This window comes from Mastigoproctus giganteus, chromosome 3 (assembly GCF_048544385.1).
Source record: "Mastigoproctus giganteus isolate SK-2022 chromosome 3, ASM4854438v1, whole genome shotgun sequence".
NCBI classification, from domain to species: Eukaryota; Metazoa; Arthropoda; class Arachnida; order Uropygi; family Thelyphonidae; genus Mastigoproctus; species Mastigoproctus giganteus.
In genome coordinates this window covers 82,485,625-82,504,643 of record NC_143577.1, presented here as the reverse complement: position 1 = coordinate 82,504,643, position 19,019 = coordinate 82,485,625, and positions in this window count along the sequence as shown.

The following is a 19,019-nucleotide window of genomic DNA, read 5'->3' as shown; positions in this document are numbered from 1 at the left end:
CAAAAGCAGCCTGAGCACCAAAGGAGCTTTTGCTGAGTCTGAAGTTGCGTCTGCCAGCATACAATCTGTGTGGTATGAGTTAGTTGGAAGAAAAGGAACAATGAGAGTGGGAGTGATCTACAGATCAGAAGGTTGTGAAGAATATGAGGAGAGCCATTCTATGCAGATGGAATGAGCAACCAAGTCACCCATAATGAATGCCTCATTATGGGTGACTTTAACCTGCCCCAGATTTATTGGAAAAAGTGGGAGGGAAATTCACGATGGGAAAAAAGTTTTTAAAATAAACTAGATGATTTTTATTTGTACCATCATGTCAGAGAAAGTACTAGGGTTGAGAATATTTTTGACCTCATCATTACTGTCGAATCAGATGATATAATCAAGGCTTAAATTACAGGAACCATTGTCAGGAAGTGATTATGCAATCGTCAGTTGGAAGATGAAGAAATATGTTGCAGTAGTTAAGGGTAAAGGTTAAAGGTTTTAATTTCAGAAGAGGTGACTTTTACAGTTTAAGGCATTATATGGGTTCTATTAATTGGGCGGATTTTTTTTTTTTTTTTTTTATGAGAACCCCAAACACGAGAGGTATTAGAACCTATAGTACTTAGTATCGTGCTTGGGTTGGAGGTTGAGAAGACGTGTATTGAACCATTAGGGTTAATTATGAGATAATCTTTGGACCCGGGGAGATTTCTTTGGTTTGGAGAAGTGCCAGCGTATCGCCAATACATAAAGGCCGTTCTAAGAGTGAAGCAGGTAACTACAGATCCGTTAGTCTGACTTCAGTGGTAGGGGAAACTTTAGAGGCAATGATTAAGAGTGCAATTCAGGGACATTTAGATAGATATGGCATTCTGAAGGACACACAACATGGTTTTGTTAAGGAATATCATGTTTAATTAAGTTAGTAGGCTGTTTTGACACAATTACTCATGTGCTGGATGTAGGGAATAATAGCGAACGAAGGGATATAACGTGTGATGTCAAATTTTGCAGACGACGTAAAGGTTGGTAGCTTTTAATGATCAGTGCCAAGCAGCGCTCCTTCAGGATGACTTGAACAGTCTTCAAAGATGGTCAGAAAAGTAGCAGCTATGTTTTAATGCAGCTAAATGCAAGGTATTACACTTCAGGAATAGCAGTCCCAAATAAACTATACACTTGAAGGGCTTAAATTAAAAACAGTGGAGGAAGAAAGGAGATCAGAGAGTTACGATGTGGAAAGATATGAAGTTTTCTGAACAGTGTAAACAAGCAGCCAGGAAAGCCCATTGTATCTAATCGATGATTTATCGAATGTTCTCGTTGTTTGTTTGTTTGTTATTTGGTTTTTAGGAGCACTAGCAACTAAGGCCATATTGCTCCAGGATATGGGGTGGTCATTCCCTGACCTTTCCGCATCCTCCGTATTTGGTGGTGACGGGTTCGAACCCCGGTCTAATCAAGAAGCGTGTGCTACGCACTGCTGTGAATGTTCTCCTGTAGAGATCAGGAGATCATAATCCTGCTGTATAAGGCAATTGTAAAACCACATTTGGAATACTGTGTTCAAGAATGGAGACCTCATCTGAAAAAAGACATTGAGCGTTTTGAAAGGGACCAAAGGCGGGCAACTGGAATGGTGAGATCGGCAAAATGACGACCGTATGAGGAAAGACTCCGATTATGTGGGCTAAAGAACTTGGCAACCAGGCACTTCAAAGATGACCTGATTGAGCTTTTACAAAGCTCTGAGAGGGATTAGTAAAATGAATGAAGGCGCAATTTTCACTGTTATAAAGAATTCCAAAAATAGGGGCCATAAATTCAAATTATAGGGTTTGAGGTTTAGATTAGATTGTAGGACGTTTCTTTTTAGCCAGCAAGTCGTTGATTGCTGGAACAAGTTTCCCTCGCAGGTAGTTGGGGCTGATAGTTTGAATAAATTCAAAGGTCAACTGGATAGTTACCTGTATGAGGAGGGATGCATATAATTAGTGTTTTCTTATCTACTTGGTGTTTTTTTTTTTTTTTTTTTTTTTTGCCAGGGCAGCAAAAGCCTGTGGTTTGAATACTATTATTATGATTACCATATTCACATAGCACGATATGTGAATGTACTGCATTTTGAAATCCATCCTAATATTTCAGTATTGTATTTATTAAATCGATAGGCGTATTACTGGAAAGTCACTTGATTCGAAATATTTTTTATATAGAAATCAGCTTATAAAATATTTCATTAATTTAATTTAATTCTATAGTATATAAAGAAACCAAGAAGAATGTTTGATTTACAATTAATTAAAGGACAAAAGACCAAGGGAGGAAACCAGGAATGAGGTGGCAGGACATGATAAAGACCGATGTCATTAAGAGAGGAGGAAACTGGATTGAAATCAACGATGGAGAGAAGTACATGCACAGGGCATGGTGGCGAGGCTTCTTACGTCGATCCGTGGAACATCGGTACGACAGATGATGATGATGATGAGTATATAAAGAAAATCATTTATCCTGGTGCTCCAGAGCTAGCACCAAACAGAAATGCGCGAATAGATGTTTAAATGCAAATACAGATAGAATTAAATATTCGTCATTTATGAAAAAAATTGATCGATGTGTCTAATCTCTTAATAGAGCAAAAAAAGATAGCATGGGACAGTTACAGAGCGTTGAAAAGTACTGAAGCTTACAACAGGTACAAGTTGATCTGTAATAGTACCACAAATAAGGTTACGGAGGCCAAGGCTCCGTATGAGAAAGCATTAGCCAAGAGAACAAAGAATACGGGACAAGGAATTATTCATGTATGTGAATGAAACGAAGAATAAAACTGTTCAGAGTTACGAACACGATGTTATAACATGCAAATAGGTTAACCTGATAAATATGTGTATTTTCAGGATTTCTGAATTTCACGTTTATCTCACGTACGTCAGTTACGAGATAGTTCTAATTGTGACACCTTCTGGACTATTCTTTGAGGGAGAGAATACAGGTAGGATCATGTCCAAGATGAGCTGGTCGCGTTGTTCACTGCGGCCCGCAGCGTTTTGTAAGCAGACTCTGGAACTAATTACAGAACGCCCAAAGTGTCTCTCAAAGGTCGAGGCCGTTCTAGCGTTACTCACTACCTCCTTAAAAAATGACCAATATTCGGCTTTAAAAGCGAGGCATTATAGAGAACTCAGTGTCGCAATTTACTACAGAGCTTACTCTGAAGTAAGTTGTCACACTGGATCTTCAGGAGGAGTTGTATCCAAGCATACCCTCTAGAAGGGTTTATGGAAGGGGGTTGTACTCTTTTGCCTCCCATGCACAAAAAATTTTCCAGCATGTCGAATAGACTTAGGAGCAGTAAGCTGTGGCTCTCTTCGCTGATAAGTCGAGATATGGCCTTCAATCGAATCCTCAATACACGTTAATCTAGAGAAAACAGAGAACCAGATTCGACCCTTGTCGAAAGTTAGCATTTAGAGGTGGGACTTAATTGTATGGGATGGAATTGAAATCAGTGGCAGTACAGATTCACGTGTTCCTTCAAGGAACTCCCATAACAGTAAAGTATCTTGTATTCTGTCTATCTTGTGAACTCCTCTGACCGTTTGGTCGTCCCGGAGTATAAACAGAAAAATTATTTATTTTTTATTTATCGAGATCCATGAACTTTGTATTCGCCCTTAGTTGGTCTGGCTTGCTCTTAATAGAGAATAATGTATATCTTCACAGAGAAATCCCGATGAACCCATATCTGCAGACGGAGAGTATAACCTATATGGAATTGGCAGCCAGGTCCTTAGACTTTGGTGTAATAGAGTACACTTGAGATTACAATCGCAGACTCCCTCCCAAAACCTCACTGACCTTGCATCAGCCCATACTCAAAAATGGGAAGTAATCTGTTTAGAAATGAACTATTCACACACTTTGTACACCACGATGAATATTTATCATGGTATACAAAGTGTATGAATAGTTTATTTATGGATGGATAACACCCGTGAAGAAACGTCTCATTTAAAGACATAATTAAAGGGAATTAATGCCTAATTAACTGAAGTTTTTTTGCGTGAGTAGTCAATGTTACTCCTATTTTGTAGGAGACGGTGTTTCATGGCTATTACATCTATAATCACTGGGTTGTCAGCTTTCACTAACTATGCCTGATTACCCACCGATGAGGTGCCAATAAACACCAATGAATCGGTAATTACACACATTTCAAATAAATAATAACATACTTCCCATTAAGGAATACCGCTTTTTATTGTTGCATGAGTGAGACAACTCGTGTCTTGCTTTGGAATATGAGATCGATGAATTTTGTGACAAACTTAGTTTCGCTATTCGCTACTTACACAACTAAAGCGTTTACAAATTCATGTACGCTATTTTATACTTATCCTACGCGGTTCATTTACAATTCACAAGTATATCAAAAGTTGTTCTCACCAGTTATACTGCAGCATACTCGTATGATCGGGCAAAACCAAAAGCATTTCCAAACAGATGGTTTGATTGAGGTAATGACTGTAATTTCTCATTACTAATTAATACTAGCATCTTATTAAAAGACTAATATGCCAAAAGTGGTGAATTTATTGCATTAGACCGACTGGAAATATAGCGAGGTAGCAAACTGAGATATAATTTACTGTTTCTTGTTCAGATAAAAGGAGCAAAATGGATGCTGCAGTGTTAGAACTGTCCACTCTTGTCGCTATTTAAATGAACCTAGTCAGGTGTTGTTTGAGGTATAAAGGAGGACATTAAAGTCGTATTTTGTTCATCCTCTCCCTCATTAACTAAACGGAAGTCAGTATTCATAAAAGGTTGATTGGAAGCGAGGTTCCTCAGGGTGATGTTTAAAGAGACGTTGGCTGCGAAACACTGTGGAAGCTCGTAATATGATTAGCAATGATGAATATGTTAGTTTAATGGTGACTCGGACTCCGTCCTTCTCATTAATCAGATTGTCACTGCACAGGATTGAACTTGCTGGACACAAGAGATTAAATATTTACCCGAAAGTCATAAGCGGTGAAAAATTTCTCGAGCTTCTACATCGCGTGCTTTCTCGGAATACTAACCCGTGTTTATCTTTCACTTAGCAAAGTCACACTGTCTGCCATTCAAAATGCTAATTAATGCTCAACAGAGTACTGTAACTTCTTTGTACCGCGGACCTTTAAGGGAGAGTTGAGTGGACTGATACATTATCCGCGAAGGCTAAAATAAATAGAGAGTTATTGATGTTGTTTAATAATGAGTTTAGTTCCTAAGTCACCCGTGTGTTGTTAGTGAAAAGTGGCTACAACAGAAGCCTATAATTTTAACTGTAGTTGGGTTCCGATATGCCGTTAGTGTCTCAATAAACCTCTGCAGTCTTCGCTGCATACGTTTCTCCGAGTAGGCAGCTGTAATTAGCGTGCCAAATTAAAGTATTGCTTCTTTCCTGATTTACTGCCATTCTAATGAAAGTCAAATGGTAATAGAAGCTTTCTCGAGGAACTATTTATGAGAAATCGAAGTTAAAGAAGACCTGTCAGAGAAAGGCAGCGCTTATAAATCATTTATAGATAGTTATTAAAGCTGCAGTTCAGATGAAGGAAAAATAAAATTTGTATGAGAGAGAATAGTGAGAATCACTTCGTGTAGAGCAGCATTAGGAAGGTGGATTTCTCTGGAATAATATTAAAGTGGTTTACTGTCTCTTCACAACTGTACCATTAACAAAAAGCATCCTACTTTCGAAGAGCGGAGATATCATTCACAATGAGTAATTCGCATCCCTGCTATTGGTAAATTGGGGTTTGTTTTGTATGTATATATCACTGCTTTCTTATTTTCCTACAACTTTTAATTCCAGCGCAGATTATTTCTTTTATCGATTTAGATTTTAAAGAAATTTTTAGGACTACAATGTTATATTATATATCACGCTTGGACAAAATTCAGCTCTTTTGACAAGCTGCGGTTCTTAGATATATATGGACCTGAAAAATTTACTTCAAAATACAGTGCTCGACAAAATTAAGAGAACACGTAGAAAACGTGGTGTAACTCGCGAAGCGGGATAAAATTTCATATGATGGTGTATCATATAGAATAAAGATGAAATAAGGAGACAACGAGAACTACGGACAAGGGACATTTATAAGGGGTAGAAGAATTACCAAAAAGGTCACATTACAAAAGTCGATAAAAATACTCGGAAATATGGTCATCAGTACAACGTATGATCTCCTAGAACGGCTAAACAGGCTTAGACAGCTGTGAATCATGCTCAACATAAAGGTTTCTATAAGATTTTGGGCAATGATTCCCATTCTTCCACCAGCGCAGACCTTAGCTCACCAAGTGACAAAGGAGTTGGTTGTCGGCGTGCAAGGACGTCCCACACATGTTCGATCGGATTTAAGTGTGGCGGTCGTGCTGACCATGACAATCATTGGATGTCTTCAATTTTAGGATATTCCTCCATCACGAGAGCTCTATGTCTAGTGCACGAAAAGAAAATCTGGCCTAACCGCACCCCTAAAAAAGTCGCACATAGAATTCGACGATTTGTTCTGTGTACCATTGCGCAGTTACGGTACTCATATCATAAACATGGAGAGGTGTGGCCGTTGATCATTATTCCGCCCCACACGAAAATACCGCCTCCGCCGTAAGTGCCTCTTTCTTTGATGTTAGAGGGATAGCAGGATTCCTCATTGTCTCCAGATGAAATAGCGTCCAGAATCAGTCTGGTTGGGTATGTTTTCACCTGTGGCCTCAGCAACTTCAATAAGACATGACGACAGGACATCACAGAGATTCGTCTTGCTGTCAGAACCAGATAACGGTCTGTTCTGGTTGACGTATCCCTCGAACAACCTTGGCCTGCTCTTCTTGTAATGGTTCCTGTCGCCGGAAACTGTTTCCATAGTGCCAAGACGACGCTGCATGACACATTAAGCCAGGCCTGGGCAGACTTTTTGGCTGAAGGGCCACATTAGAAATTCACAAAGAAGGCCGGGCCGCACGTAAATTCCTATTTTTAGATATACATATATTATTTGTTATCATGAAGAAGAAATACAACAAAAAATTATTCTCTAACAACCAAGAATTTAATGAGATGAATGGAACTGTTTTACATCTTTTACATAAAAAAATTATTCTCTAACAACCAAGAATTTAATGAGATGAATGGAACTGTTTTACATCTTTTACCATTTTTTTAATTTCGGGTGTTAATTTTGTAGTTGAGATTCTTAAAACTGCTTGTAAATGTTCATCGGTGATGCTTGATCGTAAACAATTTTTATTTAGATTCATGATGGAAAATGTTTGTTCACATATGTAAGTTGATCCAAAAATAACCAACATTTTTCGGGCAAAATCTTTAAGTTCGTCGAATTTGTCCGAATTAAGAGTATTGTAAAATTTACAGATTTCCTCACGACGGTGCAATTCTCTCAGATCGGTATCACACTGCAGATCTATAATCTGAAGCTGTAGTTCACTCGGTGCACTATCAATTTCTATTGAAAATGGGTCGCGCACTATTGCCAAACTTGTCTCAATTTTTCGGAAGTCGCCAAATCTTCGTGAAAAGTCGTCATTCAAAGCGCTGATAATTTCACAATATTTTTCAAATTTATTTTCTGGAATCTTCAGCAACTTCATGGTTGGAAAGTGGTCTACCTTGTTAATTAATAAATGTCGAAGGAACAACTGGAGTTTTAATTGAAATCCATTCAAACTTTTTACCATATCATGGGCGTATAAATTTTTCCCTTGTAACACGGTGTTGAAAGTATTTAAGTGTGTCACGATGTCCAGGGTAAACGCAAAATCACAAATCCAGTTATTATCAGTTAATTCGGGAAAGTCCATAATATTTTTCAGTTTTAAAAATAAAATGATGTCATCTTTAAGATCCCATACTCGCCGAAGAACTTTTCCTAAGCTAAGCCATCGAATTTGGCTATGATAAGGAATATCTGTGTACTCGGATTCAATATCTTGAAGAAATTTAATGAATTGTCTGTGTTTCAGGCCCCTCGATCGTATTAAATTTACTAGTTTAATAATACAAGATGTGACATGTTCAACTTTTAACACATTTTTACATAATACTTGTTGATGTATAATACAATGAATTGTAATTAAATTATAATCAGGATAATTTTCACAAATTTTATCCTGAATTTTCTTTAACGCTCCAACATTTTTACCTGTCAAACTTGGTGCTCCGTCAGTTGTTACGCTTACCATTTTGTTCCATTGTAGATTATATCTTGTTAAGCATTTTTCAACTTTTTCAAATATATCTGCTCCCGTTGTTTGGTCTTTAAGAGATTCCATCGAAAGAAGCTCTTCAATAATTTCAAAATTAGAGGTACATCCACGTATGAAAATTAATAACTGCGCAGTATTCTTTTGGTCGTTACTTTCGTCGAGAGCTATCGAGTACCATGTTATGGATTCTAATACTGATAATAATTGTTCATTCAAATTTGTATCGATACATTCAATTCTTCTTACTATGGTTCGCCGAGATAAACTTATATTCTCAAATTTGTGTTTAATGTCAGGACATATAATTCCACAAGCTTCAGTCATACATTCTTTAATATAGTCTCCATCAGAAAAAGGCTTGTTGCTTTTTGCAATTATATGAGAAATAACAAAACTTGCCTCTACAGTAGCTTCTTGTTCCTTAGTTACCCGCGTAAACACATTTTGTTGTCTAGATAAATTTTGAATCAATCCATCAGCAGTTTTCTTTCTCGCTTCCGGAGTTAAATTGGCACCATATTCGGAATGTTTAGTAGTGAAATGTCTTTTAATGTTGTACTCTTTCAACACTGAGACACTCTCCCGGCAGATGAGACAAATAGGCTTATTATTTATGTTAGCAAAAAAATATTTTGTGCTCCACTCTTCATTGAAGACACGATGCTCTTGTTGAATTTTTCGTTTTTTATTCATTTTTAAAAGGACGTAAATATTTTTATCGCTACTGGCACCAAAGATGATAACCGAAGATAACGCAAAAAACTAACTGCGGGATGACCGTCAGAGAAAACAGACTGGAACTGAGGGCAGTCAGCAGTTCTATCCTATTACTCCGCCACCTCAGCAAAGCTGTTGTCGTCATCACCAGTTGTCTGTTACTGTAGTTTCGCGCGGTTAGTTTATAATCGCAAATTATATTGTTATAAAAGGGCCCGTTGGAATTGGGACAGCATGCCGTTTAATCGGGGCAGGAGACCCCAGCACTGGAGATTACCCTACGATTGTCTCCGACGGTACCACATGGTTTGGTCGAAATTCTGGAGGTCACAACCATAAAACAATAAAAACAATTAGCAGTCACCTGTGTATTGGGCTTTTCTGTTAGTGAAATCTATCATAAACGGACAGTAAACTCGATCTTATTGAATTTGCGATAATAACGACAGCTGGAATTCTGTGGGTTATTATGGTGAAATGTGTTTACACTTCCATGAAATCTTCAATCATATAAAAAAATTAATTTTCAGATCTTCTCTTCATTCCTATTTTTAAATCTTTGTAACTCGTTACTCCGTTCTCACTTGCGCGTATCCTGTTACTTGCAATTTGTGTGTACCGTGTTCTTTGTTATTGATTGCTTATCTTTTTACCGTTTTAAATTTTAACCCCCACCCACAAATGTCAGTGAACAGAAATGTCAACTAGTTCGTATGTACATATTACAGTACGTATTAATTCTTCCGATTATCACGTATATTCTTCCGATTTTCACGTATCATTTAATTTTTTAATTAGTAAGGTAATAAAGGGTAAATTTGTGCTGTTTAATATAACTTTACTTTTATAACCTGTGGGTAATATTCCTCCTATTTTCGCTAATTAGAATCGCTGTTTAATAGAATTAAAATTCAATTCACAAACGTGATCACAATGACCGGCGCTTACTGCACATTGTAATAGTGAACGGTACTTTAAATGCTACCTATCAAATCACATTACGATGCTGACTCCATCGTAATGTGATTTGATTGTACAGTGAAACAATTGTAAAGGGGGAGTACATTGCATTTTTAACTATTTACGTGAAACTTCGGATAATTGGGGCAGCCGCTTAATCAAGCCAAAATGCACTAGTCCCGATGTGTCCCAAATAACCGGAATGGACTGTACAAATTTATTTTTCAAAAAGGCGTCGCAAAGGGCATAAAATAAGTAAACTTTTTTCGAAAATACAATTAAAGCTCGCGGGCCGCACACAAATGTGCGGCGGGCCGCATGCGGCCCGCGGGCCATAGTTTGCCCGGGCCTGCATTAAGCCAACGTGCGACCTCCACCTGTGACTGCTCGCCTTCAAGCCGTCCAATGGTCCGCCATCTCAAAGAATCATGTAAACAACGATGACGTCATCATGAGTACTGGCGATGCGACTATTCTGCTGAGCAAGCCAAAAAAAAAAAAAAAAACGGAAATTAAGTGACGTGGTCGCGGCCCGTGCTTTTATAGACATGAATAATTTGCATAATGTGCGGCTCTGTAAGGTGGCAGATCGATTTCTATTGGATACTCGGTATTTGCATCTCAGTATCCAATAGAAATTGATTGGATTTCTATTGGATAGGCGATTATTTGATAATACATCAGATAATCACCTTTGGCGACTCTGTTCAAAATAAAATATTCATGAAAAACATTTTGTTCTGTTAATTTTGACAAGTCGTGTAAGTCACAAAGATTAGCAAGAAATTAAGAAAAAAATTAAAAACCGTTTGGGTATACTAACCAAATATCTAATGATTTTAACACCAGTTAGTGTTTTTCAAGAAATTTGATACTGTTTAAACTTTTATTCAAAATAAATATACGACCAACTGTGTTTTGTGTTTTGCCAGGAAAATACCTAAAATTTACAGCAAACGTTTACTGTGCCTTTATTCATGTGGTGTTTTGTTGTTACGAAAAGCATAATTTCGTTCCCCAAAATACATCTCATACCATAATTATTAAACAGCCTTAGTAGTTCACACAACTATTAATGAAGATTGTATATGAAAATGAAAAAAAAATTCACTCCTTATTTTAAAATTTTTGTACAGTATTTTTCCTTTCCTTTTTGGACCGATTATATAAGAAACTATTTGCCCTCGTGAGTAGCAGTAGCAGAGCAGGTATAATTATCGTCCTCCCACACCGAGTGGAAAAGGGTTGGGTTCGATTTTACTGACACAAAAAGTGACTAACGCTATAATGCGTTCGAATGACGCGAGGAATGTTTATGGACTTCTTTTTATAATTTTTAGAAATTCGCATTTTTGTGCTGAACTGAATAGTAAAAGTTCTGATTTATTAAATCTTTCCAAAGGAAACATTTTGACTGAAATACCAGAAGCGGAAGACGTTAATAATATGAATAAGACAAGTACGAAAAAGTAAATGGAGGAAATATGATAATAGTTACTTAGATCTTGGTTTCACGTATACACTGGTATATGAAAGTTAAGTTGCAAATTAATTTCTTTGTTATTAATCTTTTATATTAAATTTGATGTCTTAGTGTAATTTAACATGATAAATAGAAATATGTCGGAATTTCGCAACATGCAAATTAGGCTGTCTATAAAAATGTGCATTACAAGATTACCACTGATTCCTAAAACTCCAGTGGAAAGAAAACAGATTGTATCGCAGTGGTGACTACGATGGAAAAGATATAGGTTCAAATCCTGTTTGAGAGAGAACTTTTATGGGTTTTTCTCATATTGTGACCAAATTAGTCGGTCCTTGGAGAGAGAGAGAGTTTCATGGCTTTTTTCCCTCCTGGACTCTCGTTTTTCATCCATAAAACGGAGAAATTGAGCACAGAATACACTGACGGCCCAAGGCCAGAGTTACTTGTCGCAAATGATAAAAAAAGTCCTATTTATACAAAGTGACCTTTAGTTTTAAGATATGAAGTTTAGCATACCAGGCAATCTAAGAGTCTGTCCCCCTGCTTCACTAAAGAATCCGACTGGAGTGAGCTTCTCTTCAGTTCTTCTTAACTCCAAACCTGGAAAATAGAACATTGGTCCTGTTGGGATAGTAGTGAAATCTAATGCACTGTATGACCTTCCACGGATCGCGGAAGAATAAATGATGCTATTTATTCTTCCGACTGCATTAATGATTATGTGGAATTGCAGTATTTCCAAACCACTGAGAGGGTACCAGTGACCTTACCTAATACTATAGGCGGGTTATTGCTTTCGATATTTGTTTAAAAATATTCGGTTTGTTTTGTTGACATTGAATATTATTTCACTAAATGTGTTTAGAATGCAACCAAGCTCTTAAAATTGAACACCTCTAATTTAAGCTGGACGAGATAAAATAAAAATTTTCAATAGAGTTTTCCACTGGGAAACTTCAGTTTTATACCGATAAAAACAGACAAACTGACCTTTTAAAGAGCTGTAACTGACAGGCGCAGTAACTTACATATTCACCATGGTATTGGTTGAGTTATGCAAATCTGCACAATTTAATCCAGTATTTATTAATACCTGAACCATACAGCTTTTCATCATTAATTCAGAATTTATCTTCTGAGCAAAAGTTTTAATTTCCTTTCTTGGGAAAAATCGAGGGTAAATCTCTTGAAAACAAAAGCGCTTCATCTTGAAAATTGAAAGAAACAGGATGTACAGTTTCAGCGCACTTCAATTATTCTTAACAGCAGCCTTTGTGTGTGAATTGAAAACACTGTTATAATTTCCTGCTGAGTTCGGACAAAGAATGATTGTACATTTTACTTTCTTCATCTCAATTTTTTATACCTTTTTTCCTTTATACTCACTGAAATGTTAGAGCAACCTCATTAAAAATAAACAGGTTAAGCAGTAGCTTTGGTATAATAAATTTGGAAAATTATTATCTCAAAGATATGAAGGTCACGAGTTTCCTACAGAGATGTCTTTCATCGTGCAATCTCTTGTAGCGGTTGAAAAGAAGACTTCAAAAAGAGAAAATACTTTTCTTTGTAGCGCGGTATAATAAATTCCTAAAATGTAGCCTCACCTTTGTAAAGAAATTACTAATTTACATACCGAAGTTAATTTTCTTTGACTTTTAGCTTTATTTTTAAATACATGCATCTTATCAAGATTTTTGAATTACTGCGTTTTTGTATTCTGTATCATATGGAAGCGGTTATGCATTTCTTTTTTCTGTTTCTCAAACAATTAAGTTTTAGAATTTAGTTGGAAAATATGCCATTTTAGGGTTTCTTTACCTGTGCCATAAGATATAGTATACCAGCATTCATTAACTTGTATTAAGATTGAAGGTAATTAGTTGGATCATGGCATGAATTTTATTTTTAATGTAGTTTTATCTGTTGTTGTATATGCACTTTGTGTGCATGTTTACATTCTATCTCAACAATGAAGAACTTTAATTAATAAAGCTTGCGTGAAATCATTCTTGGACATATTGCCCATCCATAGGCGTCCATCTGATATGTGAGCTGCGTAGCGTGACTCATAACGCCACATTACCCTCTTCCACTATTGCCGGGTCCATTTCTTGCACTCTGTTCACCTCGCAGGCGTTAGCGGAAGTTGTAAAGTGGCAACTCGGTGTCGTAAAGCGCTTCACAGATATGGAATTCAATTCTATAAGATGTTTCTGTTTGTAGTTGAGCCAACAGTTGCTCCCGTTCTCAGACATGTTTCTTTTGTGAGATCAGCAAACGTGGCTTTCCGATTTCTTGTTACAACACGTTTCAACTGCTCATAGATTTCGAGAGTGATTAATAGTTGCCTGACAGACTCTTTTGCGAATGGTATTATTCTCTGTCTTTCTCTTCCGTGTCATGTTTGCAACTGACTTCATTGATGCACCTGCTACTCTTTCTGAGATAGATAAAAGTACAGTAGTGCAGAATACCATTTTTTTGGAAGATTCCTGGGTCATTTTCTCCGTCCATCTTAGTTCTGTCTGCTGCTAAGTATTCAACCTTCTAATATATCTCTGAAAATTTACGAATCCACTGTGACCATACAGTGGGTTCGTCACTTGTTTCAAAAGATCTGGGTTTCAATTCCATTGGAGACTGCAGGAATTCAGGCGTCATCAATGTTAGATGATCGAGGGAAGAGGAAGTAGGGTTCCCTACGAGTTATTACAGGTTTTTCAGCCCACAGAATATGTAATTCTCTCCTGAAAGCACACTTATGCTGACATAATACACGATACACCGTATCGTGTATTATCAAAAGAACTTTCACACTACAACCTAAGTATTCGATGCTCCAAATATTCCAGAAATCAATACCCTCTGAAACCCTCGCTGCAATTTACGTTATGCGGTCTCTAGAAAGGACCATTGTCCATTCTAGAGATCGCATGACAATGTCCTACAATATGTATTGGAGGGAAGCGTACGTATTAAATAATTTGTCTCCATTTATCTAATATTAAAAAGAAGCTCTTACGCTATTTTAAATATTAGAGTAGTAAAACACAGTAAGCAGCAGCCATTGGGCTATAATTAATGCCATTATTATCATCCATTCAACAGAATTAGTAGGCGAACTCAATAAATGTTTATGTTTAGATCTCCATAAATTTATCTTCCGTGTTTGGATATTAAAATGTCTAACATCAAAACGGAGAGGAAGTAGAACTTTAATTAAATTCTCCTTGAAAATACAAAGTCTTATGTTAAAGATCTGAGATAATTACGTCTTTTCAATATGATTCTTGTCTGGAATCGTGACGACACCCCATGATTGTAGACAAATTGAATCATGGTGAACTTTTATTATTAAGATCCCTTATCCAGAAAATAAGCAATAACGAGATAAATGATTTTGTTTTACAAACTTTAACCCAAACCGTCGGTTTTCCCATGACTAAATATATCGCTGAGTATGAGATGATAGTGGAAATGTCTTCTTTCTGATATTCCGGTTGCCTTCTCACCAGAATTGAATCCAACATGATATGAGAAATTTGGATAATTCATTAGTTACCCTTTAATAAATCAACCTATATTTTTAGGAAGGAAAAAGGGATGGGGGAGGTTATCGCAGACAGCGTTAATTACTAAATCACTTTAACACGAGGTTTTAACCCACTGTCCCTTTTTAAGGACGGCTAGGTTAGAGCTATTTAACCCATTTAGGAATAATTACATTAATGTGATATTCTTCACATCCAATAAATTAAAAGTACTTTGATGGGAAACAGGCCCCTCTTAATAATAACAAGCCTCTAAGGAATCTTTTCACGAAAAATGAAAGCAAATAAACGGGACAGAAACAGCCCGTCTGATATCTCGTCTTTGTGCGAAGAACATTATTATTATTATTATCTTATGCTATAACCAGATCCGTTAATGCCATCCACAGTGCCGAAGTTACTCCAAGAGACATATGAACTATACGGAGAACATCTCCATAATAGAAGGAAGGTTCCATTTTAGCCGAATTAGCCACATAAACAATAAAAGACGATGTTCATTATCATGGAAATTACTCACATAGCTCATTAAATTCAAGGGATGCTTTCCCTTAATTAATGTATCCGCCATGAGGCCACGTTCGGTGCTGGAAAATTACTTCTTTCAAACGTAATGCAAGTGCAGATTAAATGAAGTAAAGATTTTAATCAGCACTAATTCATTCGTGGACTAACAATGACACTGGCAGATTAAACACTATTAAACTTTCTATTTGAAACAATATCACTTCACACGCTTAATGAAATATCCACCTATTAAATTACCATAATCTTTTGTGCATGATAAGAAGAGGGTTTTCGTACGAATTAACTGAAATTGAGTACTCGCAATTCATTTTCTGATTAGAGACGCTACTCGTTGCAAGAGCGTTCGCGTTTATTTGCGTGACTATCCCCCTACGTCGACTTTCCGATGAGATGCAGTTTTCACAATCGAAAATAGCCTTTTAAATGGTGTTGTTAACCATTTTCCCCTTGTTTAAAATCGGAACTCTTTCACAAGATGTGATTGTCCGATTTATTCTACGTGCAGAGAACATGTTTATCTCATCTATTAATAGGAAGTGGATGTTTCTTCAGTTTGCTTTTAATGAAAGGTAGATAGTGGAAAATTGGCTATTTATGGCAACTGCGTAATGTAGTAGATAATTATGAGGTAATGAAAGTTTATTTTATTTACTTTTTATTGCTTCACCAAGTGTGAATATTGGCGAATGTCTTTTCTAAAAATATGAATACTGAAAGCCAGTTTAGGCTTTGTTTTATGCATCGTATCTAAGATAAATGACTGATGACGGAAGAGTGAATGGCCATTACAGACAAGGATGTCCCTGATGAGCCATTTGTCTAACGATTTGAAATGAAGGGCGAAAGGATGAATGCTGCATGGTCTAAAGAAGAGATATTAATATATCTCGAAGGGGCAAGTAACGTTGTGTTCAGGGCTTCATAGAAATTCAAGAATACTTGAATTGCTGCTGCAGAATCAGGAAAAGGCAGCCAAAGGCTATAACGCCAGTTGAAGAATATCGTTTTGTGTGAAAAGTTCGGCGTTATTTATATTTCGCACTAACATCTATGGCGATATTGCGCTGTGTTCACAGAACGATCGGCATGTTGTGTGGGATGGTTGGTAAAGCCAGTTAACTCACGGCGAAAACCGTAATCCTGTTGAAGAAGCCTGTAAAAATTCCTCCAGTCTGCGACAGGATTCAAATTCAGACCTGTCCAAACGAGTTACAAGTGGCGAAACTACTATACAGACACAGAAGACAACACCTCGATGTAGTATACTATACTACTAGATTTACTGGGACCTTATGAATAAGCAAACATTATGTATATTGCTAGTTGTGCAAATAATTTTGAGGGCAGTAGCCTTCTACAGTACAGTGGTATGAAGCTTCAGAAGGTAGAGACGCTGTTTATACTCAGTATGTCAAGAGGAAACTAGCTCAACAAATTTGAATGTGGACAAGAAGTGCGATGTCATAGAACAAGACTACGATTTTCGATGAATTTCGGAACTTCTCAATATTTAGATGACCTCAATTGAATATCGTGTAAAGTGGAAGTTGATCATACATACCAAAATTGAACGTAGAATAGGGAAATCGCGCATTTTGGCGACTTCAGATCTTCGATTGTGGTCGTGTTATCTGAGAAACTTCTCTGTAAGTTACTAAGGAATCAATGAAGAGATCCAGGGACATGTAGGAATTGCGAATGTGCATACTGAATGCTTAACGCTGAATTAGCAGAGATACCATTGATGTGCTGCAGCCGATAATGCTGATCACGAAAATTAATACACAAGAGACGGATGCTACGATGAGATTAGCAGGAGGAACAGGCCTTTAGAAGAGTGAAACGAAACTCTAGATCGGCAAATCTCGATAAACTATATTTTTATTTGATGAAAGAACTGGGGTCTGGTATGGTACCAACCTGTAATATGCCTGTAATACTATTTGTAGAGGATGATAACAACCTAACTGTGAAGTACGGTGGCAGACAGGTGTGGATTTGCTTTTCGTGCCCTGGAAAAGTGAATATAATCATCCTCCTTCCACATTGGATGGAAACAGACTGAGTTGGAATCCCATCAATGGCACAAGGAGTTTTTGTCGGCTTTTGCACAGCGTGGATGAGTTAGTCTGTCTCAAGGGGGAGGGTATTCGTCCAGAAAAGAACAAACCAATCGCAGAATGCATGTAATTATAGACACAGTGTATTGACACTTGATAGACTTTGTTTTGCTGCTTAGCACACAGGCCTAACCCAACCCAGGGTAGTGTATTTAAAGCCAGTTTTGCAATGAAAAGGAAAAGCACGCCAAAGCATCATGTACATAAGTGGATGTCTGATCTGTGACCTTGTATTTGATGTTAGTTTGGAACACTCGTTATGATCAGGGGCGGTTTTTATTTTAAAATTGGAATCAGTTTCTTAAAATGTCATAATTTTTCGGTATGAACTGTAGCCGTTGTTTCATTTGTATACGGGCTTGTAACAAACCAAACTATTATATTTATACCACCCGAATAATTAAATTCATCTGCCGTGCATTGTGTATTATGCCTGTAAATTACGTGAGTTCTATGGTTTATTTTCCTGGTTTGCTGGCCGAAAAACCGGAGTTGCCGGTGGGAAACGTGCTTTAACAGGATTTTTAACTGATAGATTGCCATGTAGACATGGATAATTGGTGTATCTTATGTTGGATAGCTTCTGATCTCTAGTTTCGCTCCGCCATGGTACACTGTGATGATACCGAACTCTGCAAAATGGTCAGAAATGCGAGTAGTGCTGTTTGTGCAGTATGTGTTGTTTAGTTATTTCTGGACACTTTTCTACCAGGGAGCAGCGATCACCAGGAAGGCTGTTCTGTATCACGAAGAGGTGGGCCACAGCCATACTTGTAGTGTTCTAAACTGATCAAACCTCCTTGTACTCACAGGCAGCAGTGCAAGTCCTATGGGTTCCAGCAGATCCCGCATCAATATGAGCAGCAAAGAAGGGCTCAACCCTAGAGAGCTGAATTCTAGCATCATTATTTGAAAACTTTTTCAAATAGTAAAGAAAACGTTTGCCGTTATAGCTACATAAAAATGATGCAGTAACATATTTGTACAATAGTTATATACTTTCTGTAGCTCCAAGCTTTTTAGCAGTAGATTTATGCGGATTCAGATCATCTGCACCCTTAGGCATATTTGATATTGCTGAAATTTATCTGGATTATCATTTCTTACGCTGTGCGTGCTTCGTTACCCAAAGATGAGTGGAAAATAATTCTTAAATAAATAATCCGCGAGAATAAATAGCAGTATACTTATCTTTATGGGAAGTGTGATATTTATTCGAAGGTTAAGAATGAGGCAACTGGTTGTGATTTTCCTCACCAACTTGAGATGTAATGTTTTTATGTGCAAACTTCGGTTTGCCATTAGAACTACGTACAGAATTATGCATCCCCACTGCTCGTCGGATTTGAAGCCTTTATAAGCTGAAGCGCTTTT